Source organism: Microplitis demolitor, chromosome 3 (genome assembly GCF_026212275.2).
Source record: "Microplitis demolitor isolate Queensland-Clemson2020A chromosome 3, iyMicDemo2.1a, whole genome shotgun sequence".
Classification (NCBI taxonomy): Eukaryota; Metazoa; Arthropoda; class Insecta; order Hymenoptera; family Braconidae; genus Microplitis; species Microplitis demolitor.
The window spans coordinates 9,056,837-9,079,957 of NC_068547.1; the positions used below are offsets into that span (position 1 = coordinate 9,056,837).

General features: G+C 30.8%; 1 protein-coding gene across 3 annotated transcripts in view; it reads left to right on the forward strand.

The window, feature by feature from the left end:
- The window catches only part of LOC103579963 (homeotic protein ultrabithorax), a 265,005-nt gene extending 242,847 nt beyond the window's left edge, over positions 1-22,158 (forward strand). For 2 of the 3 annotated variants that reach the window (XM_008561535.3, XM_008561536.3), the window contains one exon: positions 3,444-5,291. The gene's annotated coding sequence lies outside the window, so the exon portion shown is untranslated. Of the gene's footprint in view, positions 1-3,443; positions 5,292-22,110 lie in introns of those variants that run through there. The other variant, XM_014440499.1, reaches the window with a different exon arrangement.
- The last annotated feature ends 963 nt before the right edge of the window (positions 22,159-23,121 follow it).

Here is a 23,121-nt window from a genome sequence, read left to right on the forward strand (position 1 = left end):
TTTACTGATAGTTCATGAAAAATCTATCTGAGCTTGATGTTATCGTTACTCTTTTAAGCTGAATCAGTGAATATTCACTGATTATCAATGAATATTCACTGATGTAAATAGTCCCAAGTATATCATTGCAAATCAGTAAAATGTTACTGATTCAATCAGTGGAAATCGCTTCAGTATTCTAACCAATAAAGTTGTTACTGAATAAAATAGTGATCGTAACATGTAATTTGTCATAACTACTAATTTAGTTTTTGATGCAGAGAAAAATTAGCATTTATTGATTAATGCACATAAAAAAAATACAAAAATTTTTATCATGATCATATATTAAGCCGTTGATGAAAATAAAATCAACATATGCAAGTTTTTCGATCAAATACGTTCTCCATTCTGTGACCAAGTTGTATTTCTTCAGGCTCTACATATTCACTGCATTCTTTTGATACATCGATTTGTTGATTTAAATTATTTAATCCATCAAATGGATTGTGAAAGTCAAATTTATTGAATAAGTCTTCCGTTTTAATATCATCAAGTTATTGTTTGTTAAATTATAGTAATTTTTCATGAAAAATGATTATAAACATTAATCTGAAAACAATAATGATATTTATTTATAAACATGAAATAATTAATAAGACGATTTCAGGTTATGCATTACCTAAGCTGTAATTCAACTGCATACACAAAAATATAATTATTTTATTCATATTCAATTGAGACAAATAAATAAGTTTCTTTATAGTATATAAATTCTGAATTAACTTTTGTTTGCTAGAATATTTTAAACTTACCGTAATAATAGTGTAATATATATAATAATCTTTGATTGTAACTTGCAAACAACCTCTGTCTAATGAACAAGCTCCCAAGTATAGATGGCACTCTTTATTGCCGTGAAGCTAAATTCACTGATTAGTCAGTAAATTAATTCAAAGCTACTGATTTTTCAGTAAATTTTGTAATTACTGGAAAAATCAGTAAGATTTTTACTGATTTAGTTTAAAAGAGTAAAAATAACATGTTTCGTTCTCTAATACATAAGTCAGTTTACAGAAAAACTTCTGTAAATTTCACATTTTTCTGTAATTTTCACAGAACTGCGTTTTCCGTGCGAAAATTAATATGAACAGATGCAAAAATTTCAATGACCATAGTAAAATTTACAATGGCCATAGTAATTTGTCCATGTGTTTATCTCAATTTCCGTCAGGTGGCTAACATGGTCCGGTTCTACTATGACATTATAGCATTTGAACCGAAAATGATTTCTCTGTGTGGAATCCCAATACTACAAAAAATTTTTTCAAATTTATACCCGATGTAAAAGTTTTTAATCGGGTTATTTTTTCTATTTTATTATAATTAAGGCGCCTACAAAAATAAAGTTTTCATTAAATAGTAAAAAGTTAAAACCTGACCGAGTGTTAATAATTTTTTTAATCATTTTCTTTTAATGGCTATTTTATTAAAGTCAAAATGTCTTCTTAGTATTACAAATTTAAAGTGTCATTAGATTTCGAATGTGCAGGCGCGCGTGTCTTTCCAATGGAATTTATTGTGGCTTAAAAAGTCTAGCTCCCTCGAAATCCTGATAAATGTGCAAGGACCGAGACTCTTACGAAAGTACAGGATGCCAGTGAGATAGAAAATGCGATGGAAGAATAAATTGACTGTGTATGTGTACAACATAAATACAACCCACGAAAACATACCGTAGTGTAAGAGACGTTGAAAAGTAATTCTAGGCTGGAAAGCAAACTCTCTTATTAACTACAAGCTAAAATAAATGAAATGTGTAGACAGCTTGTGCAAATATACCGTTAGCAATATCCTGAAAGAAGTTACATTTGGCTTAAATACGGAGAGTCGTATTAAGAGACGCGAAACTTGCAAGCTTTTGTGATTTGTCTCAAGGATAATGTGATATATATGTTTGATAAAATACTTTTGTAAAAAATATCACTATCTTTAAATTTTATTTGAATAAATTCCAATTGCGCTGTATATTTATTTTACCGCAAATAAAATACATATAAATCAAAAAATTTTTGTGTGGCTTTATAAGTTGTTTATTATTTTCTTGACATTTATTTCTACTTTATTTGTCTTTGAGCCCATGTTCAACATATATTTTTTGACATTTTCTGGGTCGTGGAATGGAAATAGAGAAGGAAAATAATGGAACTGAGCATAACGTATAGGAAAGAAAAGAATAGCGTGACACGACAAACGAGACAGAGAAATAAAAAAAATGTTAAATAGACAAAGAAAAAAGAATCACCCAGATCGAGTGGTTGGCGCGAGTTGGTGGCTAGTAAAGTCAGCCGGGTTTGCCAAAAGTCTTAGTAATCCTTGCTCTATACCATTCCCTTTTTCTTTGTTCTCCTATTTTTCCATACTTCATCTTTGTGTTCTGGAACCAAAAGACGTGAGACAAACAACTTTTTCGCCTTTCTCTCCTCGAATGACTAATGGCGTTTCCACATTCCTGTATGATATTTAGTCGTAATCCGTTTGCTGTCTCAAGATATTCGAGATATATATCATTGTACGATCTGAAACATTTTAATAATTAATAAAAAAAACCTGGGTTAGCTACTTCTGGCTCAAGGATGGGTAACCATATATATGGTTGAACGTAGATTAGCCAGGTCTGGTCCAATGATGGTTATCTACAGGAATGACCAAGGCTAGGTTACCCATCTTTGGGTCAATTTCGAAAACCGTTGAATGGCCAAAGCTGAATCTGCCAGTCTTGGCCCAAAGATGGGTAACCATAGGTATGACTGAACCTGGGTTAGCCAGTTTTGGCCCAAAGGTGGTTAATCATAGGAATGACCACGGTTGAGTACCCAGTTGTGGCCCAAGCATGGGCCTGTATAAGTAAGCCCAAGCTGGGGTCCCCAATGTTAGACCAAGCATGGTCCTTCTATCCAACTCTGGGGACTCCTGCATGGGCATGGATCCACATTGTAATTTTTGACAAAATTAACTGAATTTATTTAAATCTACTGTTAAACTTAAAAACTGTTACGGTTTTATTTATGAGTTTTACGAATATTTATTTTTCACAGCAAGCATTAATTACCACAGGCTAATAATTATTATAATTATGAAGTAATGGATTTACTGGATGTATGAAAAAATATTTTTAGTTGAAGACGTTCTATGTCACACAGTCGAACTCCATTAACTCGGATTCCATTATCTCGGAACTTTTCTTGAATCTTATTCCCCACTACGAGCTGCGTAGATGTAAGAGCGCATGCGTGTAGTTTACTTTTGAAAGGAGAAGGGGCATCCGTTAACTCGGAAATTCCACGAAATTTCTGCTCCTTTGTAGAGTAGCGAGTTAATGAAGTTCGACTGTGTTTCATTTTAATTAAAATATTGATTATAATAGAAAATACTGATTGTAGTAATTTGATTTTTTGTTACAGGTGAGTGGCAGGCTGCTCCAACCGTTTTTATAATGCCAAATAGGTGTCGATGTGCTGTCCCAATCCGTCGGAAGTCAGTTTATCGGTTGCGGCGAATGGATGCTGCATCCGGTGAGTGACGAACCCCCGGAGCCTCCCGTAGTGAACTTATGACGCAACCTCACCTCCTGAACAGCTAAAAAAATACCCCACAGACCAAATCAGCCATGCCCGAGTACGGTACATTTGTATGCCAATTAGAATCGCCAGTAGGTTTTTGGAACTATAATAGTCCTATATAGCTTTAGGTTGTTAATTATTTGTTTTTGTTTCTTAATAGTGCATCGGCATCCGTAGTATTAATTTTTTAGTCGTGAATTAAAGTGAGTGAATTTTACCTGTACCGGGATCGTGCAACTAAATTCGAGCGGACAGAGTGATATAAGTTTTTAAAATAATTAAAATAAAAAATGATGTTATCGAATGGGAGAAAAAAAAGTTGTCTATTAATACATAACGATAGACATAAATATATTAATTTTAATGAGGGCCGTAGGCTCATACATCACAAAATATGTATAAAAAATTGAAAATAAAAAAAAAACCAACAGGCTATTATAATGGTATTTCGTACGTACTTTAGAATTTATTAAAATAATTTAGAAAATATTAATTGAATATACGTGAATTTTATTCCTAGGATATAATCCTAGCTAACATTAAATAATATGTAAATTTTCGAACAAGACAGTGTACAAAGTTATCAAGATTTTTTATTTTTTATTAATTATTATGTTGTCAATATTATTATTATTATTATTATTATTATTATTATTATTATTATTATTATTATTATTATTATTATCATTATTATTATTATCAATATTATTATAACTATTCATTATTATTAATATCAGCGATTATCATTATTATTATAATTATCATTATTATTTTCACTATTATTATTATTATTATTATTATTATTATTATTATTATTATTAATATTATTATTATTACTATTATTATTACTATTAATATTATTTTTTGTAATTATTTATTTGCTAAAAAGCAAAAAAAAAAAAAGTATATGTTTAAGTGCCCAGCGCGTCCGTTAGTAAAAATATATGAGTACTGGTTTTGTTATTCTTTTGTTATACTTTTTTATTATCTACGACAAACGTTGACAGCGAGTTTTTGTCATTGTTTCTGATTATAATAAATTCAAACTATTTTGTTTGATTAAGTATTAGTGTAATTTATGGTGAAAATAAAATTTTTTCGTATAAAAAAAATTGATATAATCATGAAACTAAAAAATTGAAAATATATATAAATTTTAAAAAGTTTTGTTATTAGGGTACACTATAAAAAATTTTCGGAGTGAACGCGAATTAAATCCATAACAATTAACTGTTTATTTATTTAATTCGTTCGGAGTTAAATTAACTCTGGAGTTTATTTTAATATTGACCGTTTTGGAATAAATGCAGAATTGAAAAACATCCAGATCACACTAAAAAAAAAAGTTCTCATTTACTTCATATGCTGAGTGATTTTTTTAACTCCGGAGTAAATTTCGATTGAAATAAAATTTGAATTCACTCCTAATTTTTTTCAGTGTAATAAAAATTAAATAATGAGATATTCGCTTAGTGTCGAATTTTTTAAGAGAGAATGGGGCAAAATGGGCCTCTTAAGAAAAAAGGGCTTAAATATAAGCCCATTTTGTTCAACTTTTCCTTATTCTTCTGTAAAAATATTTAAAAATGATAACAATAAATATATATTGAAAGAAAATTGGATTTTTTTAGTAGTAAAGTACAATCTGGAATAAAAATAAAATGATTTATAATAAAAAAAAAAAAAAAACGACATAGCTACATGTACGTACCTAATTAATACCTCTGCGTTAGTGTTGCAACAATCGAATGAAATAATCGATTGTTGACAATCGATTATAGTCGAACTGAAAGTATCGATAAAGTCGATTAGTCGTTTGGAAATAATCGATTTTTTTAATAATCAATTATTTCAATCTTGAAATAGCGATTGTTTCTTATAAAACAACTTTAAAGTTGCAAAATCGTAGAATAAACTATCGATTATGAAATAATCGATTTTATGTTTTTAAAATATTAGTTTTGGAAATGCCAACAATAGATCAAATGATAGGTAATTGTTTTTTCAATTTGATTTTATTATTAAAATTTTTATTTTTCTTAGAATTTTTTTTGTCTATACGCTTTAAAGACAATCGATTGATCTCTAACTTCAACTTTAAAGTTGCACTATTATAATCGATTGTCAAAAAAAAAATTTTTTAAATAAAAATTAATTTTCTCTTAATATATTTTTAATGAATTCATTAAATTAATTGAAAATTATTGTAGATATTAATTTACGAAATTAAAAGGAAAAACTTCTTTTGTATTTAAGAATTTTAATCGATTTCCTATCGATTAATCGAAGCCTATAATAGATTCAAAATTCGATTGTTAAAACAAAAAAATCGATTATTCGATGAATCGATTGTGGTCCGGCAACACTAGCAGAGTCACTCTGCGTCTCTTAAAAACCAATAAATAAAATCCAGCCCGAAAAAAAAGTCGTGGCGATACTCATATAGTAAATTTAATCTATAGGTAATGATTGTATACGAGTAGCCGCTAAGTAAAGTCATTGAAAAAATGGTGGAAGGCTGATAAAGGATAAACATTGAACTATAAAAGTAGATAAAAAAAATACAGTATTTATAAGAGGACTGTAATTTGAATAATTATTTAATTTATAAAACTTCGGAACGAGCTCTCTAATCACTCCAGTGGTACTATATACGTAATTAGGTACTTAGACTCACTTATAATTGGAGTTGATGGTTTGACGTTTATAGTAATTGTGTTTTTGTGTGAATGTTACGTACAAAATTCGTTATTATTATTTTGTTTTATTTTTTTTTTTTAATGTAATATATTTAAATACTAAATAAATATTCACAAAAGAAAACTCGATTCTGATGATAAATGTATTTTGAAAGTGATCAGGGCTGAATTTGCCTTTTGTGACACATGTACTGAAAGAGGGTAATTTTAATTAAGACGGTTGCGGTTTTGAGTGTCACTGTACTGTTACGCTGATTATATAATTGCTGAAAAAATGAAAAAAAATAAACATGAATTCAATTTGAAAACGATTTGTCTCGATTGCATCATTGCTCGTGGCTATGGCCAACGACAGAACCTTCTCCTTGATACAACTCTACCTGCTTATCATCAATCCTGAATCCTTATGTTATATTTAGTTAAGTTTGCATTCACTTAAAATTATCACAGTAGATTATTTAGAAGCTTTATTTATCATAATTGCATTTATAGATGTAACTAATTTTTTTTAGTTTTATCAAAATAATTTTTTTATTTTCAATTCTTATTTTTCAAAATATAAGGTAATTTTTACATATAAAAAAACTTTACACCAAAATTTTAACACCGAGTCTTTTACACAAAGGGTCAAAAAATTTTTTACAGGGTAGTTGATCTGTCTCAAAAATTTTAGAAAAACTTTCAGCAGTTTTTGATCAAAAACAGACAGAAAAAGTTTATTTCAACTTGGAAGTGGCCAAAAACAGACTAAAAATGATAGGAAACAAGTCTGAAAATAGTTAAAAAAAAAAGACGCTCTGAAATCTTGCAGTAGTCTTCATGCCCATGTCTAAAAACAGAATTTCGAGAAAATAGCGTTTAAAGGTTAGGGTAAGTGCGACATTTACATTAGTCAGGTATGGGCCTTTCAATCCGACGGTCGCTTACTACTATCTATTTCTTTGCAATGGAATGGAATTGTAATAAGACTTATTTTTGTAGTAAATTTTCACAATGCGAAAAGAAAAAGGAAAAAAAATTCAATTTTTTGAAAATTTCAAAGGTATGTATGCAACTCCTTAAGAAAAAACCTACCAATACACAAAAAAATTTTTTATGCCCCAAAAAAATTTTTGTTTTTAATTCATATTAAAAAAAATTTCGTGGGTATGTAAAAATATTTTTCGTCAAGAAATCATTTTTTTTCTGTATTTTTTTAAATTTTCGTATTCGTTTTCAACATAGAAAATTATCATTCGAGGCCGAGCTTGAGTTTTCCCATAATGATACGTAAAGTCAATAAATTTCACTGAATTTTAATGACAATTATTTTTGAAAATAACAAAAAAATTACATCAGAGTAAATATCATAATATTGTCATGTACAAATATTTTTATTGAATTTTTCCAAGTACAAAGAAAAACATGACGATACTAAATTTTTATCTGTTACTTTCATACACAACGACAGTTAAATTTTTAGTCATATATGTATTTAAAGAAATATTTCAAATTTTAATGTTTGGTTATTGCTAAAATTTCATCTTTTTCTTCCATACTTTTATAAATATTTCGGCATTAAATCCTACGACGACATTAATTCTCAAGCAATTCACATAAGAAACGTGCAGTGTTTTCTTCACGGCTGATAAAATCATATTGGTGAAAACGGTCAGTCTTTACACCCACTGGCAGCTACGATTTCGCTAAAGTCACATAACGATTATTTTCGCATTCGTTGATCCAGGGTCTAGGTTGTCACTTTAACCGACAAGTCTTCTGCGTGATATTAATATGTTATTGCAGAAAAATACCCTCATGAAAGTCGACAACTACTGGAAAAATATGTCCAGCGTATCTTTGGTCAAGGAAAACAGGAAAAAAAAAAATACGAGAATAAGATGATCTTGTGTGTCTAAAGTGTAATATATTGAGTGTACGTATATACAACACTAAGTATGAACGTCATACAAACACACAAGCAGCCAGTGGTCCAGAGACCGACGGTATTTCGCGCACGAATATGGGGGTTGGTGAGGATATACTAGTGGTCGAGTAAAATTCAGCAGACGCCATTTGTATTAATGAAGTCCCCAACAATGGTACACGCTCGATGAATTATGTACCTATGATCGTGCTGAACCAAACATCGGATTCATAGGACGGAGAAAATTTTAGTGAGGGAAAATAAAAGAAAAATAGTTTTCTCGTAGATAAAAAAAAAGTACGTCGTTCATCATACTTTATTCGAGGATAAAACGAGATTTGTCCTAAAAATACAATTGCTAGTTTATGAATGTTTTTTAAAAACTTGGGTGACTTTTGAACTCGTTCCAACGTCGTAAGGCAGTAGCTTTTATAATGTAAATAGATTTTAGACTAAAACCATAAGTTTTTGACAAGTTTGTAAATTAATAATATACATGGGGAGGGTGGGGCAAAATGTCCCCTTAAGCCGGTTATCACTTATTGTGCTTTCAACCATCGAATCAGTTTACTTTTGTCATCTCAAACAAATTCATGGACGTTTTGTTGAAACTTTGGAAAATAATTTTTTTTTTTATTTTTTACATTTGTTTTGATATTACTCAAAAAAATTTTTTTAAGGTGTAATTAATCGTTCCCCCACTCTTACTAAAAAAAAAATTGATTGTAATGATTTTTTTACAACTATTGCAATACAATTGAATTTGAATTTAAAATTGCCGCCAAAATAAAGAAGATAACACCTGGATTCAGCAAAAATAAAATAATGTCTGAAACACAAAAAAAATTCTTCAAAAGTCAAAACTGATGATTGTAACTGTCTTTATTGCAATTGACTTTATTCGAAATCTAAGGAACCATGGATTCAATGTAAAAATTGTAAGAAATGATCTCATGATTCTTGTGCAGGTGCAGATGAATATTATTCCGATGAGTATATTTGTGAATACTGTAAAAATAAATAGAATAGAAAAATTTATCAATTAAAAAAAGATTATTACATATTTTCAAATATTCTTAGTGGCCAAATTTACCCCATGTATAGAGAATCAGCCGAAAGAAAAATAAGTATATTAAATTTTTTATAATTTGACGATAAAAATCTGAAAAAATTTTTCTTTCAGAATTTTAGGCTGGTCCATTATGTCTCAGGTATAAAGCACAGAACTAAAAATGCCTATATATATATCGAATCTATGGTAATTGGAAGAAAAACAGAAAAAATTTCTTGATCAAATTTTTGGAGGGAGCCTTCTTGCCCCACCAGCCCAAAATTAATAATATACATAGTTTTACTTGAAACTTTAAAGACGCGAAAAGTTATGGCTGTTACTGCGTACAACTACGCAACCCATTATCCACAAGACACAGTACACATCCATCTCATCCTGGCGCAGATAAAACGACCGCTTTACTTTGGATTACATGAGCGCAATTTACGACAGACATAGAAGCACCTGTTCATGCTTGAGAAGTAAGAGAGATTGAGCGAGTGAGAGAAAGAGAACGATGAGCTAAGAAAATACATAAGAGAATAGAATAACCCGAGGTGGTGTGCCGGCAGTAACAGACAAGTCTGATGGAAGAGAGTCACTTTTACGGAGCTCACGAGATAGGGGATGAGAATAGCGTGCTTCACAGGCGTTGCGGTAATTGAATCTCAGTAAGTCTCAAAGAATACGTACATACATTTTGTAAATGTATTGTTAGTTTAAGGCAAGTGGTAGTGGAGGTTAAAAATATGAGCCAATTTTAAAACTTCAAATTAAATCTCTTGTCTATTTTACAGTTACTTTTTAAATACATATATAACTTTCAATGTATAATTGCTATTTTTTAAGCTCAGGTATGATGCGATATTTTTGCAAACCTCAAAAGCAACCGTGTGCCTTACGATCAACTGATTTTTTTCGACTATTTCACTTGCGTTAAATCATTTCTACACTTTTTTGATTACACTAAAATGGGCTAAATTATATACTAGTACAAAAATAATTCATTAAGGAATAATTTCAACCCGGTATTAAGTCGATTCGTTATTCCATTGATTTTAAATTAATTATTTTAATCCAAGAAACCAGTGCTGCGAATTGTCCGTATATTTGGAATCACGATAGCTTTAAAAATATATAAAAAATTGGCCTAATTTTTTTTGAGTAGCTTTGTATCTTTTGTCGCAAGAACCCCATAGAAAATCACTATCTAAATCTTTTTTGTTTAATTGTTATTAATAAAAAACTTAAAACTGGTAGTTAATGAAAAATTCAGCTGCCATCTTTTATTTTTATTATTATTATTTTTTCTTTTTTATCTTCTGCCATCTGCTGACAGCAGCACTAGTGTGACCATAGGTTTAAAAAATAAAAAGTGACATCTCAGAAAAAAAGGCGGGATGTTTAAAAACAATTTTAAATAAAAAAAATTAAACTGAACGGAAAGAAAATTATGGGAATGGTTCCCAAAATTTTGTGAAATTTCATCCTATAGCATTATAGGAATGACGACCATAAATTATGAGAGCATTTCCTATAATTACAGGAATGTTACCCATAATTATAGGAATAGTTCCTATAATTATGGTAATGATACCCATACCATTATGGGAATGGTTCCTATAATCATAAGAATGGTTCCTATAATTTATGGGAATACTTCCTATAATATTATGGGAATCATTCCCATTATATATATGCATGAAATTATAGGAACCATTCCTATAAATTATAGGAATCATTCCCATAATATTATGGGAACCATTCCCATACTATTATGGGAACCATTCCCATACTATTATGGGAATAGTTTCCATACTATTGTAAGAACCATTCTTATAATATCATGGGAATGGTTCCCATACAATTATGAAAATATTAATTTAAAGGAAAGTGTGAAAATCACTTCTATAATACACAGAGATATTATTAAACATAAAAACAAAAATTCAAAGAATGAAAAAAAGTTCATATTTGGCAAAAAACTTTAAAATTTTTAACAGAAATTTTTTGTCAGCACAGAACATTCAAGAAAATTCAAATTTTGGAAATAAAAATTTAAATTCGATAGAATCTCAAATTCGGAAAAAATCTCGAACTTTCTCAAAAGCTTCATTTGAATCCTTCCATATCACCAGGAAAATTTCTACCTTATTTTGCGAAAAAAAAAAAAATTTATGATATAATAAGAATAGTTCCCATAAAATTATGGGAACCATTCCTATAATACATAGGAATACTTCCCCATAATTTTCTTTCCGTGAAATAAAAAACCAAAAAAAAAAAAAAAAATAAAATAAAATAAAATATTAATAATTATCATGAGTGATTGAAGTTTGCACTTTTGAATTTCCCACCATTTTTTTCTTTTTCTGTTGTAATTAACAAGGCTTTTTTTATTCATATTTAACTCAACCTTTTTGCAAAGAAAAACTTTTGGCTCTTATCGAAGCTAGTAGCGGAAATGATGCAACATGAATCACTAAAGTAGTTGTGGATTTCTATAGAAACACCTCGTCCACGATTTTACATATTCCGAGGCAATAAATGGCAATCTTCCATCTTTCTGGGGTGAGATAAATACGCATATCAGAATACATTTCTGTATTCATACTGTCGTAAAGTGGAACGATTTAAGAGACGCTGAGGTCCGCCTCGGGAGATGCTTTTGGCAGAGATTTTTTTCCAAAGAAAAAATAACGTCTATAGCGAGCTTGAAGAGAGCAAGAATCCTTGTCATCTCTCTCTAACATTTTTTCACCCTTAACACCATCAGAAAGTTCTGTATCTGATCATAAAAAAATTATCGTTGCTACTTTACTTTTCTTACACTCGATTTATTTTAAAATACCCAAAAATCTCAGCTAATAATAAGTCGCTGGAAAAAAATAACGAATGATAATTTTTAAAAGCGAGCTTAATATAATAGGGAAGGGTGGGGCAAAACGGTCCCCCTGAGCCAGTTATTACTTTTTGTGGCTTTCAACCATCAAATCAGTTTACTTTTGATATCTCGAATTAATTTATAGAAATTTTGCTAAAACTTTAAGAAAAAAAAATTGTTGTCTAGGGCATAACGGCCCTCCTTCAAAATATGATAAAAAAATTTTTATTTTGATTTTGTAAAAGTGCTTTCAAGGTTAAAAATATATTTCTTTCTTTTGACAACTATACTTACTTTTATATTACTCTAATGTAATTTTTTAAGGTGTAATAAGTCGTTCCCCCACTCTTACTAAAAAAAAAAAAAAAAAAAAAAGAAAATGATTGTAATGATTTTTTCATAACTATTGCAATGTAATTGAAATTGAATTTAAAATTGCCGCCAAAATAAAGGAAAAGAACACTTGGATACAGCAAAAATAAAATAAAGTCTAAAACTCAAAAAAATTGAAGAAAAAAAATTGTTCAAAAGTTAAAACTGATGATTGTAAGTATCTTTATTGCAATAATGGACTTTATTCGGAATCTAAGAAATCATGGATTCAATGTGAAAATTGTAAGAAATGATCTCATGATTCCTGTACAGATGTAGGTAGAGGAGAGTGGGGTCAATTGACCCAAAAATACTTTGAGAATTTTTTTTTATATGAATAAAAGCAAAATGATAACTTTTTCTTTTTCAAAATTATAATTTATTATATAAACTATCATTTCTCATAAGCACATAACTTAACAAATGATGAAAATTTTCAATAAATACGAAATTATACAACTGCATCAAATGGTTCAATCGTCCCCTTTGCGGGGGCAATTGAACCACTAGTCGGTTACAGTTGAACCAAGAGTGTTAGAACCACAAACGAATGACTTCAATGAATAATTTACTATTCATTACAGCCTAAAACTAAAATTACAACACTTCTAATAATATTAATTATTTTATATAACATTGTATGTTATAACAATCTCTTTTAAAACTTCTGTCAGTATAATTTTTTTTTTCTTGGTTAGTTTAGCTTGTTTTCACACTCTGTCAAGATGCGCGCGCATGTCGGATTACTCACAGTGTGATTCGTGTGGTTCAACCGTCCCCGAGAGTCTGGTTCAATTGACCCCATATGATTTTATTGAAATAATTAGTTTAAAAAAAAATATTCAAGAACTATTTTACTAGAAGTAAAGTTAGAAATTTATGACTAATATATGTAAGAAGGTATTACAAAAAAAATTTTAAGATTACATTTGAAAATTAAAAAATTATTAAACAATTTGTCAAGAGCTGAAAAACAAAGTTCAGATGCCTAAAAACACAAAAACTTGAATTTTTTAAAATTAAATCATCATATTGGTTCCAAATTTTGGTCAGACTAAGGTTTAGTGTATTAAAATATAATCCCAAGAGGACGACTCATTTGTCTATTTTTTTCGATTTTTTAAGCTTACTGGTTCGATTGCCCCGTGTTTCAATTGACCCCACTCTCCCCTAAATATTATTCCGATGAGTATATTTGTGAATACTGTAAAAAATAATCGAATTAAAAAATTTATCAATCAAAAAAAAAAATTATTATTTTCACATATTGTTGGTGGCCAAATTTCCCCCAGGCATAGAGAATCAGCCGAAAAATGAATAAGTATATTAAATTTTTTATAATTTGACGATGAAAATATGAAAATATCCTTTCGTCAGAATTTTCGCCTGGTCCATTATGCCCCAGGTACCATGCGTAGAGCTAAAAATGCACAGATATATCGAATTTATGGTAATTACAAGAAAAACAAAAAATTTTTGAAGAGACCTTCTTGCCCCACCCACTCCTATTATTTATCTTGAAAAATGACTGAGTTTTCTTGAACTAACAGGTTGAAATTAGTGAAAAGATGATAGCGTGCTCTGCCATCATATAATTACTTCTTCTTGAAAGGGTGTTGCGCACGTGGTTGCCTGTTGGCATTTCTACGAGCTCCTTCACAAGGTAAAGCTTTGCATGTGAGCAAGTCTGTTGACACTTTCTGCTCGCCCTTCTTCATTGCCGTATATCTGCACAAACCAAGCCACGCATTTATGTATATATATCCTCACATACAAATGCTATGTACATACAGAACGTAAGGGTTACTCTGCTAACAGTAACAGAGAAAACTGAGGCAGGGCAAGAGGAAGGTTATTAAGCAACACAGCAGCTCATTCCTCATCCACGTAACCACGCCACAACGTGTATTATGTAACAACACGGAAACGAACCATGCAAGGGTGGATGCAGTCTAGATGAATCTCTCTCTTTCGCTCTCTATCCACTTTCACCGGTAATGCGAGAGATTGTTTGGTTACTCCGCGTAATTAATAAAAATAATTACACTGAGTTATTATCACTGTCATTAATTATTCATTCGTTTTCATCTATTTTTACCGTGACTATAAATGAGGCACTCTTTGTTACTTGAGTTGGAGGTCTTCTAGTATTTTTAATTACTCCTTAAAAACCCTGTAGTTCCGAGGGTACCTTTAGGTCTTCAGCTTAATTTTACTATAAAGACGATCAAAAATAGGCTACAAAAAATGTTAGATAGAAAAAGTCTGACTTCAGTCCGAATAATAAATATGAAAGAAGGCAAAATATTATGAGTAACGAAGACTGATTTTGATGTGAAGGCGACAGAAAGGGGCCGTTCATAAAATACGTCACGCAAAATTTTACCTTTTAAGACTCGCCCTCCACCCCTTCGTCACGCAATGTCAGATTTTCTGTGATCCCCCTATATATATATTGCGTCACAAATAATAGACCAATATGGAATCTATACCAAAACGCCATGAGGGAACTCACATAGGAATCTAGCCTGGATTCCCATATGGATTTTTTTGATAAGGTGTAGTCATGATTATTTTGAAAGTATCCAATTAATCAGCCTAATTTTTATTTTTATTGTTTTTATACAATGGAATTATATGTTTTTTATTTCTCTGACAGTAAAAAATGAATTAAGCAACTATGGTATGCTGAATAGGACAATCTGGTGTATGATGTAAAAATGAATAACATGAGACAAAAGTGAAAATAAAAGAGGGAAAGAAGTGGATATATCCTATAGGAAAAAGACAGAAAGAGATAAGCGGGTAACTACCCTTTACAATCCGCACACCCGTCGCCCGCAAATAAATTTTACCTCTCTCTAATTGGCCTTTCTTTTATTTTCCCCTTCCACTGTACCATCTATTCCGTCTCCAGTCCTCATTCTCTCTTACAATTTCTTGTCTCATTCTCCAGAAGTCACGCGGCGAGCACACCGGGCAGTGATCCAGGAAACGTTCACTCCAATCCACTCCCACAGTTCTCTCGTCTTCCTTGTCTCAGCTGTATATATACATATACTATCACCCTATATGTATACCCATTCTTACACGACCCGTTCTGTTCTTCCAACTCGGTGCAAGATATTAAAATTATTAGAGATTATATTAGCCGCAAAGTGTCCGTTGGTCTGGGAGAACTTAATTATGAATTAAGTTCACGCTTTTGGCTAGATGACATATAACTTTGCAAGTTCTTTCTCCAAGGAGTTTCGCTATGGAATTCTTGTTGATTCGTTTTCAAATCTTCTGCTAGAATAACGACATATTTTATGATTATTGAATTATATATTTCTTTGTAAACTTAAAAATTTTAATTAGAAGTAATATTGAGAAAGGGAGGGCAAAATGGACCTCCCAAAATTTTTGTTGAATTTGAATAATTAAAGAATAAGGAACCTACTCAGGAAAAAAAAATATTTTGATAAAATTTCGTATAATTTTATAAAATTTTACAAAACTTAATAAATTTTTTAAAAATTTTACTAAGCCATTTTCAGTATAAAATTTTATAAAAACATTTTTTCCCGGGTTTTAAGATGAAATAAAATAATTACCAAATTTTAGTAGTCCCATTTTGCCCCAAATTTTAGTTTTTTATTTTGGGAGAATAAAGATTACGAATACATGGCAGAAAACTAGAAAAAGTATAAGGGGTAAAAAAGTCGAATATTTAAATTTTTTTGAGGGGGGGCTCATTTTGTCTCAAATTCCAAGATTTTTAAATTTTAATCGAGGCTGGATTAAAAGAAATTTTGTTTTACGAAAATATTGTCAATAATTATGTAAAATCGCAGTTAAATATCGTTTTAGAAAAAAAAAAAGATTCAAGGATTTCGATAAAATTTTTTTCCATGAGAATCACCTGCCGAAATACATGAAAGAATTTATGGCAATGAAGGAAATGGAGCAACACACGATAAATGTAGGTTGACCTCGTGCGTTACGTAGGTATGGCGCAATATTTGTTCGGTCAAAGAAGGAAATCTTATGCAATGTGAGTCATTATATTTTCGGAAGTTTTATTTCTACGGTATCTGTAAAAAACCTTGAAAATCGAGAACAACTTGACCGCTGCAAGACAATCGTTTACCTAACGGTACATCGTGGGTTTGGTTGTTTGCGGAAGCACAAGCGACTATTCTCTGTTACACCGCCAATTTTAAGATTTTCACACAGTAAAAAATAAGAAAACAATACCTGCATTTTTATGTTAGTGTACCAGTGGCCTTAAGGGAATAAGATTCAAGGCTGCTTTGATTTTTTAGAGTCACCCGGAACTAATGAAGGACTTTAGTCATAAATTTAGAGCAGCCACAGGCGGTATCTTCGCACCCCTTATCTTCCCCTATTTCTTCGACTGCGTGAGAGTAAGTTTTTTTTTTACATTCTACTTTATGTTAAATGTTTTTTTACTTATTTATCTCTACAAGGTCGAATTAGAATTTTTTCTTTTTGATTCATTCCCAAAATCGAAAAATATTATTCAGTGTTTTATACTTGCACTGAAAAAAATCGGGAGTGAATACAAAATTCATGTAATTCCGAATTCATTCCATCACTAAGAGTTCCGGAGTTTTAGAAAAAAATCACTCTGCATGCGGAGTAAGTAGGGAGGGGGGGCTCAATATTTTCCTTGTATTTTTTTTCTTTGTGTTTCAGACTTTATTTTATTTTAACTAAATCCAGTTGTTTTCTCCTTTATTTTGGCGGTAATTTTAAATTCAAATTCAATTGTATTGCAATCGTTATGAAAAATCATTACAATCAATTTTGATTAAGTAAAGTTCGAATTTTAGTTCTCTAACATGAATGTATTTTTATACACGTAATAGAAATTTTTTATGTATCGGTATCGAAGAGCTGCAATAAAAAATGGGAGTCAAAAAGCGAGTTGATTGCGAAACAAAAAGCACAATAATTATAATGGTTTCCCGTACGACTCCCTGGGGATTGACGGAGTTCATTATTGTACGAGAGTGAAAGAGCGTTGAGTTAATTTGTAATCGTTTGAGTGGTGAGTCGATGGGCGCGCCTTAAATTGAGTGGTAGTAGATTACCAAGTACTAAAAGTAGTAAAAGGGGAATATGATGATATATAAAATAAAAAAAAATTAAAGTGTTCATGTTAGAAAAAATATAAATTACTGCATATCATAGGGGAGAATCCACCATAGAAATATAGATCAAATCAAAAACTCTACACACTCATGGTAGTGGTGAAATATAATTTGTTTTTATGTATACATAGCTCAGCTATTAAAAATACTCTTCGATATGATTATTTAGTAACCTTTTCATATGTCTGATGCTTTATATGTCTAGCGGCCCGGGTAAAAAAATTTCGACCAAAAACAATATTAACATTTTTTCTCGGCTGAAAAGTATCCTGAAAAAGTACCAGGTAGTAAACACAAGGCAGAAATCTAGCTAGGCTGAAAATTGGCCGATAATTACGCCTTAGAAAAATCGAAAATGGGCCAAATTAATTTATTGGTATATTTTCCGCCTGTTTATTGAGAATAATAAAATTTCGATGCATTTTCGGCTAACTTTTAATGTCATCAAATAAAATTCTCTGACTTTGGCGCGATTTCGGCCAATTTTAGGCCTCTCTGAATAAATTTCTATGGTTTTAGTGTCATTTTAGCCAAATTTAGATTTCTCAACCCTTTTTCGACCACTTTTCGATGTCTACCGATAAAATTTTTTGGCTTTAGTGAGATTTCGGCCAAATTTAGACTTTTCGGTGTGTTTTCGGTCAATTATTTTTTCCCTGGATGTGTCTCTAAAATTTAGTAAAAATCAATTATACCCGCGTTATTGCTGTTAAATGATATCCATTACTATTTTGTTTGTAGAATTAAGTTTATTTACGGGATATTATTGTCTTAATACTTAAAACATAAATTCAATTTTAAAAATAAATTAAAAAATTTTAGTCTCTGTTATTTTTATCGTATTCCCTTGAAAACGTAGTAATAAATCAGCAATGAGAATTAATGGAGATTACAATAAAGACAGAAAAATGTGAAACGAAAAAAAAATGTTAAACATACTTACACTTCTGACATTTAGTCTCTATACATTATCGAAGATTTAAGGGAGTAAAATGTTGTACAGAGTGAGTTACGACTGCAGCATCAAGTGACGGTAGTTTCAGTATAAGACTGGTATATTTCGATAGTGATAAGGAAAATAAAGAAAGTGAAATGCTAGAAGAGGAAAAGAAAAAGGAGGAAGAGAAAATAAGAAAAGAGAAATGAGGAAAATGGTTACAAGAGAAGGGTGAGAGCGAATCGTACGAGAGAAAGATAGAAACTTATGGGGCATTGGTGAGGGGTAGAATCTAGCTGGCGGTACTCGGCAGCAACGCCAAAGAAGAAGGAAAATAAGGGGTTGTTCGGCGCCGCCACCCCGTGCTTGGCTTGCAAACTGACTTCCGTCCTCCGTGCGACTATTCAGACGCCGCTGTCGGGTTTTTACAACAAACTCAACGGCAGCAGAGATGGAAATGGTGAGCTGAAAGAAAAGAACAAGAAAAATAAAATGTTGCTAGCAAGAAAAAGATGTAGTGAACAAGTACAGAAAAGCAGTTGTAAGAGAGTGAGGTCAATGAGAAAAGAAGCGAAATATACAGGCGCCCATAGAAACTACTCGGCGACCGGGACACATACTCCGGGCCACAGGCATTTCTCCGGCAGCCACTACCAGGGCAACGGGCGTTCGTAATATATCTTTCAGTCTTATCTGCCGCTCAATGTTTACTGCCTGATAGACTCCGTTGATAGCGAAAGGGGGTGGCGACGACCACGATGAGACGAAAACTCTGTGTCAAGCCCCAACCTCGTTTTCAGTCACTTATTTTTTGTATGCCGTTATTTGCGTCACTGACGGAAGTCACTGATTAATCTTATAACAAAACATATTACAATTAACAAATAGTAATACCTGTATGAATATACTGTGAAAAATCGGGACTGAATCAGACTTATGTAGTATGTAATAGTTATAGTGACATAGATTTTATGGGAATATTTTATATTTCGGTACAATATAAAATGTTGTTTCGTGGTATGATCGATGTAAGTCATGTGACAGTTTGTAATGAAATTATATTAATGAGGGAAAATGAAAAATTTATTTTTTTACTATTTGACAGTGAAAAGTCACTTATTGCCAGTGAAAAGTATACCGCTATTTGAATTAGTGACATACTTTTCACTAGTCAATAGTCACTATTTCAAATTTAAGAGAGTAATTTCATAATTGTAGAAATTTTCAGCACCAGCTGCAAATAATTTTTAAGAATCTTTTCACATGAATGTAGGAAAGGGGGGGGGGGAGGGGGCAAAGTGAGGTGTTCCTAAAATTTTATAAAAAAAGTTTGATTTTTAAAATGTTTTTTGAAAATTTCAAAATCACTTTCGTAAATATAATTGAGCATTACTTTGAATTTTTTTCTAGTGTTTTCAAAAAATTTTATTTATGCAAAAAAATAAAAGAGAGGGGGGAGGGTACTCCGTTTTGCCTGAAAAAAATGATAATTTATTTTTAACACCTTAAAATTTTTTTCTTATTCCTCTAAATAATATTACTACAAAAATTTAACGTATTTGAGTCTCTGAAAACTTTGTATTTCCTCAAATTTATATTTCTAATCTCTCAACCCCCTATATAAAAGAAGCTCGTAATTATTTTTGTACTCAATATAAATTCCAAAATATAAAAGACCTAACCTCGGTATGTATTAGTAATTTTTTTTATAATTTATATTTTCGAAAATTCTCTTTCTGAGTAAAATTCATTTCGAAGGATTCAAACAAATAAAAAATTATTCACACCGCAAATTTTTTACAGTGTATATAACTATACATATGTGATATTGTAGATGATGAGGACTGAAAACCATAAAACAGCTAACGTGCTTCACCCAAGGTTATTTAATTTTTCGGGGAATCATAGTGATTTAGCGTTACCTACCTGGTCAAAATAGTGAGAAATTGTTATCTTCCACGTTTCTTATATACTGATAAATATCTCATCATTCGTATTATTCTTGTTTTCTCCAAACAACTTTTTATTAATCTGTAAAGAAATTTCTTTTTATATAAGATTTCTTAATCCTATATCTATAGAATAGTAAAAAATTATAAACATCTCGTGATTTGACATTAATAGAGTATAGAGAGTAGGTTAATTAATCAAGTAAGTGTCGATATGACACAGTGAGAGACGAGATCGGTATTCCTGTTGTATCACTTAAGAGGAAGAAAAAAGTAAGATTGTCGCGACTCAATGGCTGTTAATCTCGGACACAAAGTAACTTTTATCGTTCCCCGCGATACCTGTAAGATTCTCTGTATGTATAGAAAGCTTCGACAATTTAAATGTTTTATTCATTTCTCTAATTCATGTGCGGTAGCCATGAAGCTCTCTAGCTTTTTTCAGCATGGTCATTATATTGACACATGTGAAAAATAGTTTTAAATAAAGTCTTTACAAAATATGAGTGTTTTCTCAAGTCAAAAAAATTACTTGATTTAGATTTTTTTGACTCTATTTCGACTGCTATAATTTTTTTGATTTGCATCTGATTTAGTTAACTTGATTTTGGCTACACTTGCTAACTCATCGAGTTGACTTGAATTTGACTTTAATCTGAGTCAACTTCAATTCAAGTCAAATTAAAGTCAACGTGTCTTCAATTTGACATAAATTTAAATAACTAAGTCAAATTAAAGCCACGTTGACTTTAAATTTAAGTCAACTTAGTCGAACTCAATATAGTGTGACTTTAATTTGATTTAATGGCCGTAAATCGGTACTGAGTAAGACAACTTAGTCAAAATCAAGTCAAAACTTAATTTGTTTCCGTATTTTAAAATATGTTTTTTATGTATTAAAAAAGATTTAAACCTTACGGAAAAAACTTATCAACATTAATGAGAAACACTAATGCTTTAGTTTTTTCGCGTACTAATGATTTAGTGGCATTAGTGTGTTTAGTGTCATTAATTTGAATTTTACAGAAGAGTAGTACCGACTTTTCAGATTTCTAATGAACGCCATTAAATCCTGGTCAACACATCACTTTCAGTAATATTGTAAGATTCACTAATCAGACTACTAATGATTACTAATAAAACGCTATTCCAATAGTGCTATCAGATTCAGTATTTGGAATACTAATGATCACTTCCAACATTGTGGCAAGATTAATTAGCCAGAGTACTATTGAACACTAATAAACTTCAATACTAACCACTTCTAATAGTGTTTCAGGATCCATTAGTACTTCGACTAATGAACACTAATACAACTCTATTCATAAGTCGAACTACTAATGAACACTATTACAACACTCTTCAACATTAATCTGATCCAATCGTGTTGTAAGATTCACTAGTTAGAGTACTAATGGTTACCAATGATCACTAATAAAACAGTTATCAACACTCATGAATTTTCAATAGTGTTAATAAGTGTTCATTAGTTTTTTTCCATAATAGAAACTTGACTTGATTCTGTCTTGCTAGACTTGCTTTATTTTGCAGAACCGTTTAAATCGAAGAGATCGCAAGCGCTAACATCGCCTCGTTCTTATCCATGCCACATAAACCAAATAAAAAGTAAGTTAAACTAGAAAGTATAGAGAAGATGAAGTAAACAAACTCAACATCTATAAGATAGACTTGTGCCCAGAAGAAGTATATATCAAAAATATACAGCTCAGTTTAAGTTAACGTTTGTCCATGTACCGGAATTTCTTTGCTTCCGATTCAGTTGATCAATGAGCTAAGTTCCATGCTTCCTAAAATTCAGGTTAGATCTTTTTATTTCTTGAATCTCTTTTTTTTTTATTAGCAAACCCATTCATATGAATGAAAAGAAGAAAAGGAAAAAAAAAAACGATCAAGTTGAAAGTAAAAAAAAAAAAAAAAAAAACAAGAGATTGTAAATGTCCAACTCTCAAACTTGCTTGGTGTGCATCGACTACTCTCATGAAAATTCTATCCGATGGAAAGTCAAGAAATCGAATACACTCGAAATTTATTCAAACTCCGACAAATAGCCGGAAAGTGTAGAAAAATTTACGATACACAGAGACACTTGGTTTGGGGATAGAAGATAACTTTTCCGTCGGATTCAAACACACACACTCTGGTAATACCCAACGACCATTTTTCGATTCCAATGAAACTACATTAGGTTATATATATGTATAGATATGTATATATACAGGAAAAGTTGCTCTGTAATTTCCTATTTTTCATCAGTTCTCTATTTTAAGTATATTTTGTCAAGCAGATGTTGTTTCAGTTGTCGTTAAAACTAAATTCTTTTACACAACTTTGTTTATTTATTGGATTTCATTTTTTAGGATGTAATTGTTTGTTTAGTTTTGATATAAAATTTATATTGTTTCAATGCTTGAAACAATAATAAAAAAACGTACTTGGAAAATATTTTTGACATTTAATATTTAATAATATTTTGATCACACACAGGGGGGGGGGGGGGGGTATTTAAGGAAGTAATAAGTTTTCAGAGACTCCAATACCATA